This window comes from Barbus barbus (assembly GCF_936440315.1).
Source record: "Barbus barbus genome assembly, chromosome: 28".
In the NCBI taxonomy this organism is placed as follows: Eukaryota; Metazoa; Chordata; class Actinopteri; order Cypriniformes; family Cyprinidae; genus Barbus; species Barbus barbus.
In genome coordinates, this window is record NC_136756.1 from 2,756,230 (window position 1) to 2,772,449 (window position 16,220).

The 16,220-nt window shown below is 49.3% G+C and overlaps 1 pseudogene across 1 annotated transcript in view; it reads left to right on the forward strand.

The window, feature by feature from the left end:
- LOC306847942 (voltage-dependent L-type calcium channel subunit alpha-1D-like) overlaps window positions 1-16,220 on the forward strand; it is a 107,870-nt pseudogene that overhangs the window by 25,180 nt on the left and 66,470 nt on the right. Inside the window, exons 4-6 of the transcript in view lie at window positions 12,926-13,068; window positions 13,151-13,303; window positions 13,523-13,719. The product of the transcript in view is annotated as a voltage-dependent L-type calcium channel subunit alpha-1D-like (transcript). The remainder of the gene's footprint in view (window positions 1-12,925; window positions 13,069-13,150; window positions 13,304-13,522; window positions 13,720-16,220) is intronic.

Consider the following 16,220-nt stretch of genomic DNA (forward strand, 5'->3'; position numbering starts at 1 on the left):
GTCATGTGTGTTGCCCTGATGGTTTTTGTATGTAGGACTCTGAGCACCATATATAATTTATATAATTATTTATAATTCATGTAATATAAATGAGTCTATATGTGAGTACAGGCCATGTTTTATGGACTGGCCACCTATGGCAAATTCTGATTCATCAGCAGGTTCAGTTTTACCACCTGTATTATTAAATGGAGATTTCATTCAAAAATGAAATCTCTTTCATCATTTACTCAACGTCATGTTGTTCCAAAACCATAAATCTTTGCAAATGAAGTTTTAATATTTTCTCCTCATTTTTTGTCCTTTCATGAAAACTTCCCCACATGACTTGGTCATGTCTCTTCAGAAAATATCATATGACTCACTATGTGTTTGACATTTTCTGTGTGCAGTATGAGGAAATGAGTTTGTTTGCTTGACGAATGGTGTAGAAATCATAGAATAAGGAAATGTATTCTGATAAGTCACTTTATCATGTGACTTTTTCTACAGCATAATATTTAACCAGTCATCATACTTGAGTAAAAGTAGATACCTACAGTAAATGGAAACAGTCTCAAGTACCTAATGTACATTTTTATATTGATTATAAATTAACTTAAGCATCAAAAATAAAAATAAAAAATAAATAATAAATAATGTGGTTTATGTTAGAATTTGTAAAACTGAACTCAAGAACTCCTCTGGCATGTGTTTCCCAAAAGCATCGTTATACACTACATAACTATTAAAATCCGAACAGATTTTTAAATGCTAGGCATCAACTTAGGTCTGTCTGACCACCTCTCCTTGAGCCTGACCCCTGCTTATACACCTCTTGTAAGGACTGACTACTAAGCCATGTACTAAAATAATTAAAACGTGACCTGAAGGTGCCCTTGCTCAACTGCAGGATTGCTTTGCAAACACTTGCAGGGATTGTTCTATCAAGAGGATTTGGAGGAGAATACAGAGACTGTGCTTTTTTATATTAAGTGCTGTGTGGACGATGTTACAGTTGACAAACACATCCAGATATTTCCAAACCAAAAACCCTGGATGACGAGCAAGGTATGGTGTCTCCTTAAGAAACATAACACCGCCTTTAGGTCAGGGGATAAGGCACAGTACAGCACTGCTAGAGCTGACATCAGAAGAGGCATTAAGGAGGCAAAGGATGACTACAGAAGGAAGATCGAGGTCTACCTGGAGCAAGACAACTCACGGAGCATGTGGCGAGGGATTCAGCACATTACCAAGTATAAACACAGCACAAACAGCGAGGAAAATGGGGATGCCTCACTGTGCGAGCTGCTTCTTTGCCCGGTTTGAGGCAAACAGGCCTGTTGCATCATCTTCCTCCCCACCTGACCCTGGTTCACACATACTCACGCTGCAGGAACATGATGTGAGGTGTGTGCTGAGGACAATAAACCCTAGGAAGGCTACCTTACCTGACGGAGTGCCAGGCAAAGTGCTCCAGACCTGTGCTGATCAGCTCGTTGGGGTCTTCACTAGGATCTTTAACATCTCCCTGTCACTAGCCATCATTCCACCCTGCCTAAAATCTGCCACCATCATTCCAGTCCTCAAAAAGCAAGATTCTACAGATTTGACAACTACAGGCCAGCTGCCCTTACTCCCATTATTATGAAGTGTTTTGAAAAACTGATCCTGTATCATATTAAAGCAAGCCTCCCTTCATCCTTTGATCCATTTCAGTTTGCCTACAGAGCTAAACGAGCTACCGAAGATGCCATTGCCTTGGCTATCCACTTAGCTCTGCATCATTTGGAACACAGGCAGAGCTATGTAAGGATACTTTTCATTAACTTTAGCTCTGCTTTTAATATCATCGTACCAGACATTCTCATGGACAAACTGTTGTACCTGGGCTTTCACCAAACCATCTGTACATGGATCAAGGACTTTTTGACCAATCGTTCCCAATATGTTAAACTTGGCTTCCACAAATCGACATCCATTAAACTGAACATCGGAGCCCCCCAGGGTTGTGTACTGAGCCCAGTCTTGTACACCTTGTATACACATGACTGTTCACCTATCTATCCTTCTAACACCATTAATAAGTTTGTGGATGACACAAGCGTAGTCGGACTCATCTCAGATGGAGATGAATCTGCATACCGAGAGGAGATCCACAGACTTGCGGCCTGGTGCTCAACAAACAGCTTGGTTCTGAACACCTCTAAGACCAAAGAACTGATAGCGGACTTCAGGAAGAAGCAAGACTCTGTCCCTGCCCTACTTTACATCAATGGAGAACGCTTGGAGAGAGTGGAGACCTTTAAATATCTAGGTGTCCTCATATGTAAAGACTTATCCTGGGCAGCCAACAACACCGCTATAGTCAAAAGAGCACATCAGAGACTCCACTTTCTTAGGGTTCTTAGGAGAAATAATATGGACAGGAGACAGCTCATCCGCTTTTATCATGCAACAGTCGAGTCTGTTCTGACCTACCAGTGTGGTATGCAGGCTGCTCGGCTGCTGACAAAAAGAGACTGCAGGGAGTGGAGAGAATGGCAGAGAAAATCATTGGCTACCAGTTGCCACCTTTGGAGGATGTTGCCTCTACACGCTATCTTAGCAGGGCACAAATCATCACAAGAGACTGCTCCCATCCCATCATGGCCTGTTTGAATTGCTGCCATCTGGCAGACACTATAGATCAGCCAAAATTCACATAAGCAGATTCAGAGACAGTTTCTTTCCGAGAGCTATAAACATCCTGAACAGTTACCTACACTAAATGTATACATGCTGTTTTGCCATATTTGCCATTTTTTTGCCATCTCTTTTGTTCTTGTCCTTTATTTGATCAGTCATTGCACACTGATCAGTTAATATGCTGCTCTACAATTCTTGCACTTTAAGATAACCATTGTCTTGTTTCTATTATTATCTTTGTGTTTTTACACCACATGTGCTTTAAGAATTTCATTGATTGCTTTACTTGCAATGGCAATAAAAGCTATTAATTAATTCATACACTTACCGACTGAGGATCACACGCTACCAGACTTTAAAATCTTTCTGATTACAACAAACAACTTAAAATGACCTGAAAACATGATCTGCCTGTTACGGTTTCCCCAGGCAGACAGAGAAGACAAGGCAGGCAGGCAGGGATATCCAAAACAATAAGTATTTTAATCTCACAGAAGTATGTAACATAAACAATAGCAGACAAACTCAACTGGGGAGAACTCAGGCTTATAAAGGCAGGTCATAATCATACGAAAACAGAAACAGGTGAGGGGCTAATTAACTAATCAGGGAAACTGGGTCAACAGAAGCCATGGAAAAACACAACTAAAACAGAGCAGAATGTTACAGTTCGCCCCCTCCCGGAACGGTGCGTCCTCGCGCGGAAAAATATAAACCAACAGAGGGGGGAGGGTGGGGGTTCAGGAGGCGGGCATGGAGTAGGAGGAAGCCGGGCAATGGAAAGTGGGTGAAAACAAAAACAGTCCAAAAAATTAGTCCAAGGGGGAGTGGAGGGTGGGAGGAGCCAGGGAGGAGCCCGGAGCAGGAGCAGCCAGATGGCAGTCCAGAGGCCAGCCAGGATGGCGGCCCACGGCGGAGTCGATGGCGGGAGGAGCCATGGTGGTAATGGGACCACCGACACCATGGGGCCGACTGCCGGAGATGACGCCGGTGGAGAAGGAGCCCAGGATAGAGCAGAGCAGCCGCAGAGCCAGGGTGACACTGATGGGCCGGAGGGCCACGGTGGAGCCGGCGGCTCAGGCGAGTGAGGCGGAGGCGGGGATCCCGAGTGACGCGGTGGAGCCGGAGCGACAGAGGACAACGGTGGAGCCGGAGGGAGGGAGGAACCCGACGGAGCCAGAGGAATGGAGGGACGAAGCGGAGCTGGAGGAGTGGAATTCCGTGGAGTAGGCAGGGGGACGACTGACCAAGGCGGAGCCGGAGGGACGAGGGAGCCCGGCAGAGCTGGTGGAGTGAGGGGCCACGGTGGAGATGAGGGAGCCACGAGCCAAGGTGGAGCCGATGGATCGGAGGGCCGAGGTGGAGTCCGGGTCTCGCAGGCTGGAGGCGAAGACTGGGTATCCTCCAACCCCGAGGTGGCAGATTGCAGGGAGACCCGAAGCTCAACCGATCCACCGGGCATGGCGTGCTGAGGGTGAGCTGAGGGGTCTTCCTGATGTGGCTGAGGAGGGACTGATGGGCTGGCTGACTGGTATCGAGGAGGCGGGAGAGGGAGGCTGGGAGGGAACACGGGAGGATTCGAGCTGGACGGAACCAGTGGAGACACAAGAGATTCCAGGCTGGACGGAACCAGCGGAGGCACAGGAGATTCAGGGCTGGACGGAACCAGCGGAGACACATGAGATACCGGGCTGGGTAATGCCTCCCCAAACCAGTCAATCAGATCTTCTTCGAATAGGCCCAACAGTTCCTCCAAATAGCTTCCATGAAGCCAGCGGTTGCTCACCCTCAGTGGTGGATGTGTGGGCTGGGGATTTATCCATTCCCTCGATCTCCACTAAGACTCCCACGACGCACGATGTTGCCGGCTCACGCACCTGGTCAGTCGCGTCGAGTTCGGTTTCCGGGGCGATGAGTGGCTCTGTCACTCTCCGTGGTGACGCTCGATCCACGCGACCGGCTCGGGCTCTGCGACTGCGGTGGGCTCTGGCAAACTCTCCGTGCAGCGAGAAGGTGAGGGCTGGCTGGGCTCTGGATCGGGAGTGGGGCTGGAGCTGTCCTCAGCAGGGTCACCGAAGATAAACAGTCCATTACACTCCAGCACCCACTCCACGCAAGCGGCGAAATTCTCCCTGGGACCGTTCGCTGGTAGGCGCGCCTTACACTGCTCGCTCAGGTTGGAGATGTAGAACACACAGAGCGAGCGGTCTTTGAAGTGTGTAAGGCGCGCCAGGTTGACGAAGTCCATGGTGTGTTCCACCAGCGAACGGTCCTTCTGCTCCAGGCAAAGGAGTAAGAAGGTGGGATCCATACTAGGAGGGAGAGAGGGAAAAAAAACAAAAAATGAGCGAAAAGAATAACACCGCTGAAAAAAAAACTGTTTCGGTCTGCTATTCTGTTCCCTATCGATACTCCACTCGTACTGCGTCTTGCTAAAGACGCTATGGGAAAAAGCCTTTTTTCTCCTTTACTGAAGCCTTATTCAATCACGCAGTGAAACTGCACGATCATTGGTTTGTGCAGTGTGATAAAACGAACCAATGTGTCGGCAGCGGAGCTGCACGAGCCTATGGCGACGGAGCCCGCCAGATCCCGCCAGAATGGGCGGGGTTATCTGGCTATATAATCAGCCGTCTCGCCATAGGATCCTCAGATTTCTTCTCCTTCAGCGACGACATCTCGCCTTCGCTGATCCCAAGAAGCCGCCATCGCCGTTGACACGCCTCGCAGCTGAGCCAGAGACCTCCTGCCTGCTGAGACGACGCTCTTCGCGCTCCAGCCCCGCAGAAGCCCCGGTCTGTTCGCTGCCGCCATCCGGCGAATTCACGCACTCTAAAAGAGCAAATTTAGGCGTTGTTTCAAATGCCGGGCCGACTTTGCGGCTCGTGCAGGGCTCCCCTGCACTCCGATGACGGCCACAGCGAGTGCGTTTCCTGCTTGGGGAAATCCCATGCAGATGCAGCGCTCGCTGACACTGAATGCTCGCACTGCGAGCGTTTCAGTCTCGCCTCTCTGCGCTCGCGGATCGCTTTCTTTTCAGAGAGCGGTCCCGCCCCTCGCGCCCTCCCGTTTTCTTCCTCCCAGGCACCTGTGAGGAAAAAGCGGCGGGGCAGAGGATTTCAGTGCTTGGCTGAGAGCGAGCTCACGCCGGCTCGAGTCCCGCGTGCCTCGCTTTCGCCACAGAGAGAGCATTCTCCCGTCCTTTTTTCCCAGCCCGACCAGCGTCCCTCCGCTGCCGCGAGCGATCTGGTCTCGTTCGGAAAAAGTGACGAAGAGCTGGCCGATGACAGCATGTCATTGGCAGCTTCTGATGCGGAGGAGCTGTCGGGCTCTGCTGTAGACTCCGCCCTCCTGCATTCTTCAGCGCCCAGCACCGCTGCAGCTGGGATGGACGCCGAGCTCTTCCGTGTCCTCTCCAGAGCGGTTGAAGAGCTGGGACTGGATTGGTCTCCACCAGAGGAGCCCTCTCGCAGCCGTCTTGATGAGTGGTTCCTGCCGGGGCGCCGTCAGGCCCCTCTACAGCGACCCTCGCCGTTCTTCCCTGAAGTTCACGACGAGCTGACGAAATCGTGGCGCGCCCCCTACTCCGCCCGCCTCCGCACTTCCTCTTCATCCGCCCTCACTACAATTGACGGCGCTGAAGAAAAGGGGTACGGGAAAATGCCTCAACTGGATGAGTCAGTGGCTGCCCATCTCTGCCCACCCACTGCCATCGGCTGGAAGGCTAAAGCCGCCCATCCGTCCAAGCCATGCAGGACCACTTCAGCACTCGCTGGACGCTCCTATGCTTCAGCTGGACAGGCGGCATCGGCGCTTCACTCTATGGCGGTTCTACAGGTCTATCAGGCCAAACTCCTCGCTGCTATGGACGAGTCTGAACCTGATCCTGCAACTCTCAGGGAGCTGAGAAGTGCGACAGACCTGGCTCTGCGCGCCACCAAGACCACCGCCCAGGCGATTGGACGGTCCATGGCCAGCCTAGTGGTGCTCGAGCGCCACCTGTGGCTCACGCTGACGGAGATCAAGGACGCAGACAAGGTTTCCTTCCTTGATGCACCGATTTCGCCTAGTGGCCTCTTTGGACCTGCGGTGGAGGGTTTTGCTGAACGCTTCACGGAAGCACAGAAGGCGTCGCAAGCCATGCGACACTTCCAGCCCAAGCGATCAAGCTCTTCTGCTGCCGCTAGTCGCCCCAAGCCTGTGCCGACTAAGCAGCCTGCGAAGCCCCCGCCTCCTGCCTCCGCCTCTCAGCCTGCCAAGGCTCCGCAGACGCGAGGGCGTTCTCGATCGGCCAGACGCTACCCCCATCCGCAGCGCCAGGGGCCCCGACCCAGGATTGTGTTGGACCCTGCGCCTCCAGCGTCTTCCTGATCTGCAGGCCAGGAAGAGGAGAGGACCAAGTCCCGCCGCGGCCGGACCGCCCGCCAAGCGGCCTCTCTTAGAAAACCTCTTGTCACTCCGCTCATCGCCGGGTGCAGAGCACATTGTGTCTGTTGCAAACACATGGCCCGTACAAGCGTCCTTGCAACCGTCCGTTGTTATAATGGGCAAAATAAAACACAAACATTCTCAAAGAGAGAGCAAATTTCCTCTTCCTTCCATCACGAGCGTCCTGCCTCCGTGCAGTCGATCGCTCGAGTTTATCCAACCTCTTGCCACGCGGGCCGAGGCCTGGAGGGCCATCCCCGGAGTGTCAGAATGGGTTGTACGGATAATAGAACGAGGTTACTCACTCCAATTCGCTCGCAGACCCCCGCGCTTCAGCGGCGTGGTCTCCACTTCTGTAGACGGCAAGAACGCTCACGTTCTACGTTCAGAAGTGATGACGCTGCTGGAAAAGGGAGCCATAGAAATGGTTCCTCCAGCTCAGAGCGAATCAGGCTTTTACAGCCGTTACTTCCTCGTTCCCAAGAAGGACGGCGGCCTCCGGCCCATCCTCGATCTCAGACGCCTGAATCGCGCCCTCATGAGGAGGTCATTCAGGATGATCACACTGAAGCAGATCCTCTCGCAAATTCGCTCAGAGGACTGGTTCTGTTCCCTGGACCTGAAAGACGCATACTTTCACGTCCAGATAGCCCCCCATCACAGACGATTCTTGAGACTCGCCTTCGAGGGAGTGGCTTATCAGTACACGGTCCTTCCCTTTGGACTGTCCCTGGCTCCACGCACTTTTACGAAGTGCATGGACGCGGCTCTTTCCCCTCTCAGGCAGATGGGAATCCGCATTCTCAATTACCTCGACGACTGGCTCATTCTGGCCCAGTCAGAGGTACAACTACTCTCACACAGAGCCCTCCTCCTCAGCCACTTAGAATGCCTGGGGCTCAGGGTCAATTTTGCCAAGAGCGCACTGTTTCCCAGCCGACGGGTGTCGTTTCTGGGAACAGTTTTGGACTCAGCTCAGATGAGAGCTGTGCTAGCGCCGGAACGCGCTCTGGCCATTCAAAAGCTTGCAGCCTCCTTCCAGAGCGGCACCGCTCGCCCCGTCAAAGCGTTTCAGAGGATGCTGGGCCTCATGGCCGCAGCATCGCCGGTGCTACAGTTGGGCCTGCTTCACATGCGGCCACTTCAGCGCTGGTTGAAACCACGGGTTCCGCCCCACGCATGGCGACACGGTCGCCTACATATCAGGGTGAGCCAGGCCTGTGTAACAGCCCTAGCCCCCTGGAAGAACCCACAATGGTTCAGAAAGGGTGTGACCATAGGGATGGTCTGCAGCAGGAAAGTTGTCACGACAGACGCCTCCAACATGGGTTGGGGGGCGCTGTGCGAAGGCAAACCGACCTTTGGCCTTTGGTCGAAGGCGGAGCAGAACCTCCACATCAACTGCTTAGAGATTCTAGCAGTGTGTCGAGCCTGCCAGTTTTTCCTGCCAGAGCTAAGGGGACGACATGTGCTGATCCGCTCAGACAACATGTCAGTGGTGTCCTACGTAAATCACCAGGGAGGTCTCTCCTCGAAGTGCCTCTTCCTTATGGTAGAGCGACTTCTGGAGTGGGCTCAGCTCAACTTGCGCTCGCTGAGAGCAGCACATTTGCCGGGCAGATTGAACCAAGGAGCGGATATGTTATCACGGAGCAACGTCCCCTCAGAAGAGTGGATGCTCCACCCGCAGACGGTTCGAATGATCTGGAGAATCTTTGGCAAGGCCGAGGTAGACCTTTTCGCCTCCAAAGACAACTCTCACTGCCCAGCCTATTATTCGAAGGTCAAGGACGCGTTGGCCCACGACTGGCCCAACCTCCTCCTCTATGCATTCCCTCCGATCGCTCTGATTCCTCAGGTCATCAGGCGAATCAGGGAACAACGACACAAGGTCTTGTTGGTGGCCCCCCTGTGGGAGAACCAGCCTTGGATGTCAGAGCTGACCCAGCTGCTAACCGCAGCCCCCTGGCCCGTGCCCCTGAGACGAGACCTCCTCTCTCAGGCGAACGGTTTATTGTGGCACCCTCGTCCCGAACTGTGGGCGCTTCACCTCTGGCCGCTCAACGGGAGCCTACCAGCCTCCCAGAGCGAGTGCTAAATACCATTTCTGAGGCTAGAGCCCCGTCTACGAGACGCCTCTATGCCCTTAAATGGGCGGTTTTCTCTGAATGGTGTCTAAACCGCGGTGAGGACCCCCCTACATCTGAGTTGGCGGTGATTCTGTCCTTCCTGCAGGAACTGCTGGATAAAGGACGCTCTCCCTCCACACTCAGGGTGTTCGTATCGGCTATAGCGGCCTTCCACGCCCCTATCGCGGGCCAATCAGTGGGCAGGGACAATGTTATCGTCCGCTTTCTAAGGGGTGCCAAGAGGCTGAATCCGCCTCGGCCCCTTACTGTCCCTACGTGGGACTTACCCACTGTGCTGAGGGCCCTGAGGGGCCCTCCTTTTGAGCCGCTCCAGTCTACGAACCTTCGGTCACTGTCGCTGAAGACTGCTTTGCTACTAGCACTAGCGTCAGTCAAGCGAGTAGGAGACCTGCAGGCGCTCTCTGTGAGCCCTGCCTGCCTGGAATTTGGGCCAAACGACTCCAAGGTCGTCCTAAAACCAAGGCATGGATACGTACCTAAGGTACTTTCCACTCTGTTCAGAGCTCAGGTCATCACACTCTCCGCGCTTCCTCCCTCTGAGGAGGACCGGGAGTTCATTCTGTTATGCCCTGTTAGAGCCCTACGGATCTACTTTGAGCGTTCCGCCTCCTTCAGGCGCACGGAACAGCTCTTTGTTAGCTTCGGTAACCGCGCCAAGGGGCTTCCGGTCACGAAGCAGAGACTCTCTAAGTGGATAGTGGATGCCGTTACGCTGGCTTACTCTTCCTTGGGCCTTCAATGCCCCATTGGAGTACGAGCCCATTCGACTAGAGGCATTGCCTCGTCGTGGGCCTGGTCTAGCGGTGTGTCCATTACAGACATTTGTGTGGCGGCCGGCTGGGCCTCGCCGTCCACATTTGCAAAGTTTTATAAGTTGGATGTACCGACCTTACAGGCCAAGGTCCTATCTGCTTAGATGAGTATGACTTATGTTGTGGGAACATCCCTAACGGAGATCTCTTGACTGCATGGGCACTCAAGCTCTCTGATGGGTTCCTTACATATCTCAGCCCTGAAAGTGCTGAGTATGCGAGGAATACATGGAATGACCCGGGCCGAGCGTGACCTCTATGAGCTCAGCTCGCTTTAGCCCGAGTATACTATTATACTTCCCTCTGAGCATGTAATGCTTATGGAGGTATTTTACACAGTGGTTCCTCTACCATAGCACGGCGTGATTGAATTGTGTTCCCATAGCGTCTTTAGCAAGACGCAGTACGAGTGGAGTATCGATAGGGAACGTACTCGGTTACTATCGTAACCTCGGTTCCCTTAGATACGGAACGAGTACTGCGTACTTTGCCGTGCCAGGTAGCTGCACGACTCAGTCGTCGCTTCAGTCGAAGTAAACCTGAGGATCCTATGGCGAGACGGCTGATTATATAGCCAGATAACCCCGCCCATTCTGGCGGGATCTGGCGGGCTCCGTCGCCATAGGCTCGTGCAGCTCCGCTGCCGACACATTGGTTCGTTTTATCACACTGCACAAACCAATGATCGTGCAGTTTCACTGCGTGATTGAATAAGGCTTCAGTAAAGGAGAAAAAAGGCTTTTTCCCATAGCGTCTTTAGCAAGACGCAGTACTCGTTCCGTATCTCAGGGAACCGAGGTTACGATAGTAACCGAGTACGTTACGGTTTCCCCAGGCAGACAGAGAAGACAAGGCAGGCAGGCAGGGATATCCAAAACAATAAGTATTTTAATCTCACAGAAGTATGTAACATAAACAATAGCAGACAAACTCAACTGGGGAGAACTCAGGCTTATAAAGGCAGGTCATAATCATACGAAAACAGAAACAGGTGAGGGGCTAATTAACTAATCAGGGAAACTGGGTCAACAGAAGCCATGGAAAAACACAACTAAAACAGAGCAGAATGTTACACTGCCTTGAGTTATTATTTTGAATTAATGTAAAATGCTTAAAAACACTAACTTGATACGATTCATACAGTATTTGGCTTTAATAAATAGAATATTCGACAACGTTGGTACTGTAAACATATAAAATAGATTTTTTCTGATAGTGTAAGTAATGTTTATTTAACCAAGAAACTGTGACAGGGACATTAATTTACATTTGACTGGGTCTGATTTTCGACAGCTAGCATCAAAGTCCAGACTCAAAATCTGGGCAAAAGTTTTGTATTTCAGCCTTTAGCCGACTATGGTCACAAGTTTCATAATTACACAAAACCCAAACATAGTTTCGTTCACCAAAACCATAGTTCCAAAGAACTATGCTCTTGAGAAAACTTTAAGAAATATTGTTTGTAAAATATGTAAAAAATATAGTTTTATTACTAAACTGTTATTAATGTGTTTTTCAGTTTATGTTTATCAGTTGTGTATTCAGATTCTTACTTGTCTGGTGTATTGTAAGTGTTACTTTGTGTGTTTATCATCAAATATCATGTGTTAAATGGTGTTTTAATGACAGCAAATTGGTCTTCTGTGTTGGGCTACAAATAGATGTCATGATTGAACAACTCTGTTGGAAGTAGTTCATGTCAGCTAGAAATTGTTGAAAGGATTTTGTCTGGCACATAGCTGGCAACTGTTCACAAGAGCTTACAACCTGATCTAGTGCTGATCTCTGACCTGATATAATGATATTAACTCCACTCGGGGAGGAGGCATCCAGTGCGTGAAGTCAGAGGTCATGCTGGATGGAGATTGCGCTGCTGTAGGATCCTCAGGGATCACACCCAATCTCATCTGTGACATCCCCTAGCCCCGGTGCCAGAGGAGTGTTATTTGATACACGTCCATGAAATGTGCAAAAGATAAATCCCACCTGACGTGACATTACGTCCTATAGTCATTTGTTATTTCTGTAAATAGTATTTGTAATACTATACCACCATCATCACTAGCTTTTCAGTGCCACTTTATTCACTATGATGAAAGGTCAATGATAACTTTCCTAAACATTACTTTTCATCTAGCTTTAATAAGATAATAATCTGTCTGCATCTCTATATTTATCTGTACACAATTAAGAACACAACTATAGCTTCTCAAAAACTGAAACGACAGTCTGATTTTTATTTCAAATTGAAGTACTATCAAGTAAGTGGTATGAGCTTATTACTGTATTATTGTAATTAACATAGATATTTTGTATGCAAGTGTTTCCCCCCAGAGAAACACCAGTCAAGTTTTTGTGTTCATGTTGATCAGTATGTAAAGCTGAGTAAGCATTAGAAATAAGTTCATCCAGCTAAAATTATTTGATTTTTGGATATGGTGGTGGTACCCATTGTGCTTTATGGAAAGAATAGATTATGCAGTTGCATTTTTACTATTTGCTGTTTGTCAGATTGAAACACAAGCAGTCTCTGCTGTAGACTGCATGAACTACAGCCCTTGGAAATTTTGAATAATCATCCAAAAGCAAAACATCTCAGTGTTTGCTCAAAGGAAAGCGATAGCAGAATATGGTGGATGTTAATTGATTTAATCATTATGACACTGACCTTCATTCATTTTATATAATTTGTCCTCTCCATTACGCACAATTCCTCTTGTAATTTCACAATTTTCTCCTCTTCTGATGTTACATTTAATTTATAATGTAACATAATAATCTGATAATAATAGCCTGAATTCACATTCTGTTATTATCGTTAATACTGATGAGTGTATTTGTGTGTGTGTGTGTGTGTGTGTTTAGTCTCTTCAGTGTCGTACTGGAGCTGGTAACCAAAGAACGAGACGTCAGCGGACAGTCAGGTGGAAAGCCGGGCGGGTTCGATGTCAAGGCTTTACGAGCGTTTCGAGTTCTGCGGCCCCTCCGCCTGGTCTCAGGAGTACCGAGTGGGTCACCATCTTTACCCAGCATTCAAATCCAGAACAGCCTGATAACATGTGGATAATATGTGTGTGTGTGTCTGTGTAGGCTTACAGGTAGTGCTGAACTCCATCATTAAAGCCATGGTTCCTCTGCTGCACATTGCTCTGCTTGTACTCTTCGTCATCATCATCTATGCCATCATCGGGCTGGAGCTGTTCATCGGGAAGATGCATGCAACCTGCTATCTGAACGGCACGCGTCAGTGTGTTCTCACATTCACTAGACTAATTTATAAACAAAAATGTATTTTGCTTTACACACAAACACACACACACACACACACACACACATATATATATATAAAAAATTATCAAATAATGGCTCTTAACGATATTCTAACCAGGGTGCTCTTACACACAGTACATAAATGGCACCATTTCCTGAGAATGAGCCACATATTTCTCATTCTCCACACAGGTACATTAGCAGAGGAGGACCCAGCTCCCTGTTCTCTCTCTGGTCATGGGCGTCACTGTGCTCTCAATGGCACTATGTGTAGGGATGGTTGGCATGGGCCCAACAATGGCATCACAAACTTTGACAACTTCCTGTTTGCCATGCTGACTGTGTTCCAGTGTATCACCATGGAGGGCTGGACTGATGTGCTGTACTGGGTGAGACTCGCAATGTCTTCCTGTCACTTAAATGCTCACTGTCGCTGGCTTACTCTTTCCTCTTTCCTGCTGGGAGCGTCCACTTCCACTCTAAGCACTTTTCCATGACACACAGAGAGCTCAATAGAAGCTAATGAGATTGACCCTCTAAGACTGAAGGGACAAAGTCAGAACACGGGCAAAATTGAGAACACAGGAAAGCATGTCAGCCTCTTCTTATCAGTGCTGGATGAAGTACAATAATAAAGTATTACTCAAGTGAAAGTAATCCTTTTCCATTTAACTTTTTTAATAGTACAAAAGTACTTGATTATTAATGTACTTAAGTATTGAAAGCATTGATCAATATGCCATGTTTATTTATTCTGCATTTTTATATACTTAATCCTACAATAAGGAAGAGTAGTAGATAAAATGTTTGCTTATTTTCAGATCAATGCATTTAATTTAATTACCAAAACATATTTTAATGTAGTAACAATTTAGGTGTTCCCTATCGAACAGAGTGCCAGGAACTGGCACAGTTTTTTCCCCAGAAGTTCACGATGAACTTCCACTATTCTAATTTTGCCGCCCACACCTCCTTTTACGGCGCTGAAGAAAAGGGTTATGGCAAGCTCCACCTCTGGAGGAGGCGGTCGCTGCACATCTATTAACAATAATAATAATTCTTCATTACATTTATATAGCACTGTTCTAGGCACTCAAAGCGCTTTACATTGTGAGGGGTATCTCCTCATCCACCACCAGTGTGCAGCATCCACCTGGATGTTGCGACGGCAGAAATAGTGCGCTAGAACACACACCAGCTTACTGGTGGAGAGGAGACAGAGGGATGAAGCTGATATGGGGATTGTTAGGATGCCATGATGGTCAGAGGCCAGTGGGCAAATTTGGCCAGGATTTTTAATGACCACAGAGAGTCAGGACCTCAGTTTTCATCCGAAGGATGGTGCTTGTTGACAGTATAGTGTCCCCATCACTATACTGGGTTGCTAGGACCCACACAGACCACAGGGTGAGCACCCCCTGCTGGCCTCCCTAGCACCTTTTCCAACAGCAACCTAGTTTTCCCAGGAGGTCTCCAGGGTCAACCCCGCTTAGCTTTAGTGGGCGACCAGTCTTGGGCTGCAGGGTGATATGGCTACCACAATTGCACAGGCAATCGCCACCTTTGGCTAGATTTGAAGGAGATCAAGGACACAGACAATGTCACCTTCCTCGACTCCCCTGTCTCTCCTAAGCGTTCCAGCTCAGTGGCTGGTTCAGGTTGTCAGAAGGCTTCATCTTCCCATTAGCCTGCAAAGCTCTTGCTGTCTCCTGCGCAGCCTTGGCCAAAATCAGAGCATTGGGGGTGGCGTCGCAACCCTGAGCCACAGAAGCCATCTCAATCGCTATGCAGAGAGAAAAAGGAGTGGGCCAGGTCCTGCTGAGGCCGAACCGCCCAAAAAGAAGTCTCATGCTCGCTTTCCAATTCCCTGTTTAGCTCCGGGCGATGGAAGCGTTGCTCATTCTAGGGCATTCTGGTCATCCTTCCCCATTTACCTGAGCAAATTATCACTGGAATAGCAGACCCACATATTCAAAAGATCAATACTATGAATGTCAGTTCCCTGCCTCCATGCAGTGACCTGCCACTCGGAAATCTCAGACCACTTGCCGCCTGGCCCCAGGCTTGGGAAGCCATCCTGGGCATGCCAAGCTGGGTTCTGCAGACCATAGAATGAGGCTACAATTTGTTTGGAGACCTCCTCGCTTCAAAGGTGCTTTTTGACAATTCGCATGCTCTCCAGGCCGAAGTGCAAAGTCTGTTTGCAGAGGGAGTCGTAGAGATGGTTCCCCCAGTGAACAGCGAGTCAGGCTTTTACAGCCATTGCATCCTCGTTCCCAAGAAAGGTGGTGGCTAAGGTCCTCGATCTCGAAGGCCTGAATCAGGCCTTAATATACAGTAGTGCCTGTTCAGGGTGTTAACTTTGAAGCACATCCTTGAGCAAATATGCCCAGTGGACTGTTTTTTTATCGCTGAAAGGTGTTTACTGTCACATCTAGATAGACATTTTTATTTTAGTCATTTGGCAGACGCTTTTATCCAAAGCGACTTACAATTGGGGAATACAAAAAGCGATTCATCTTGAAGAGGCAGTCAGACAGAGGAAGTGCTCGTAACACCAAGTCTCAGTCATTGTTCAAATAAGTACAAGCTAGTAGGTGGAGAGTTTTTTTTTTTTTTTTTTTTTTTTGAGTTTAGGATGAAGTCAAGTACTGCCGAAAGAGATGAGTTTTCAGTTGTTGCTTGAAGGTTGCCAGGGATCCGGCGTTCCGGATAGGGGTGGGAAGATTATTCCACCAGCCAGGAATGGTGAACGAGAATGTTCTGGAGAGTGATTTTGAGCCTCTCTGTGATGGTACCACAAGGCGTCGCTCACTAGCAGATCTCAAACTTCTGGAGGGGATGTAGGTTCGTAATAGTGAGTGGAAGTAGGAGGGTGCAGAGCCTGTGG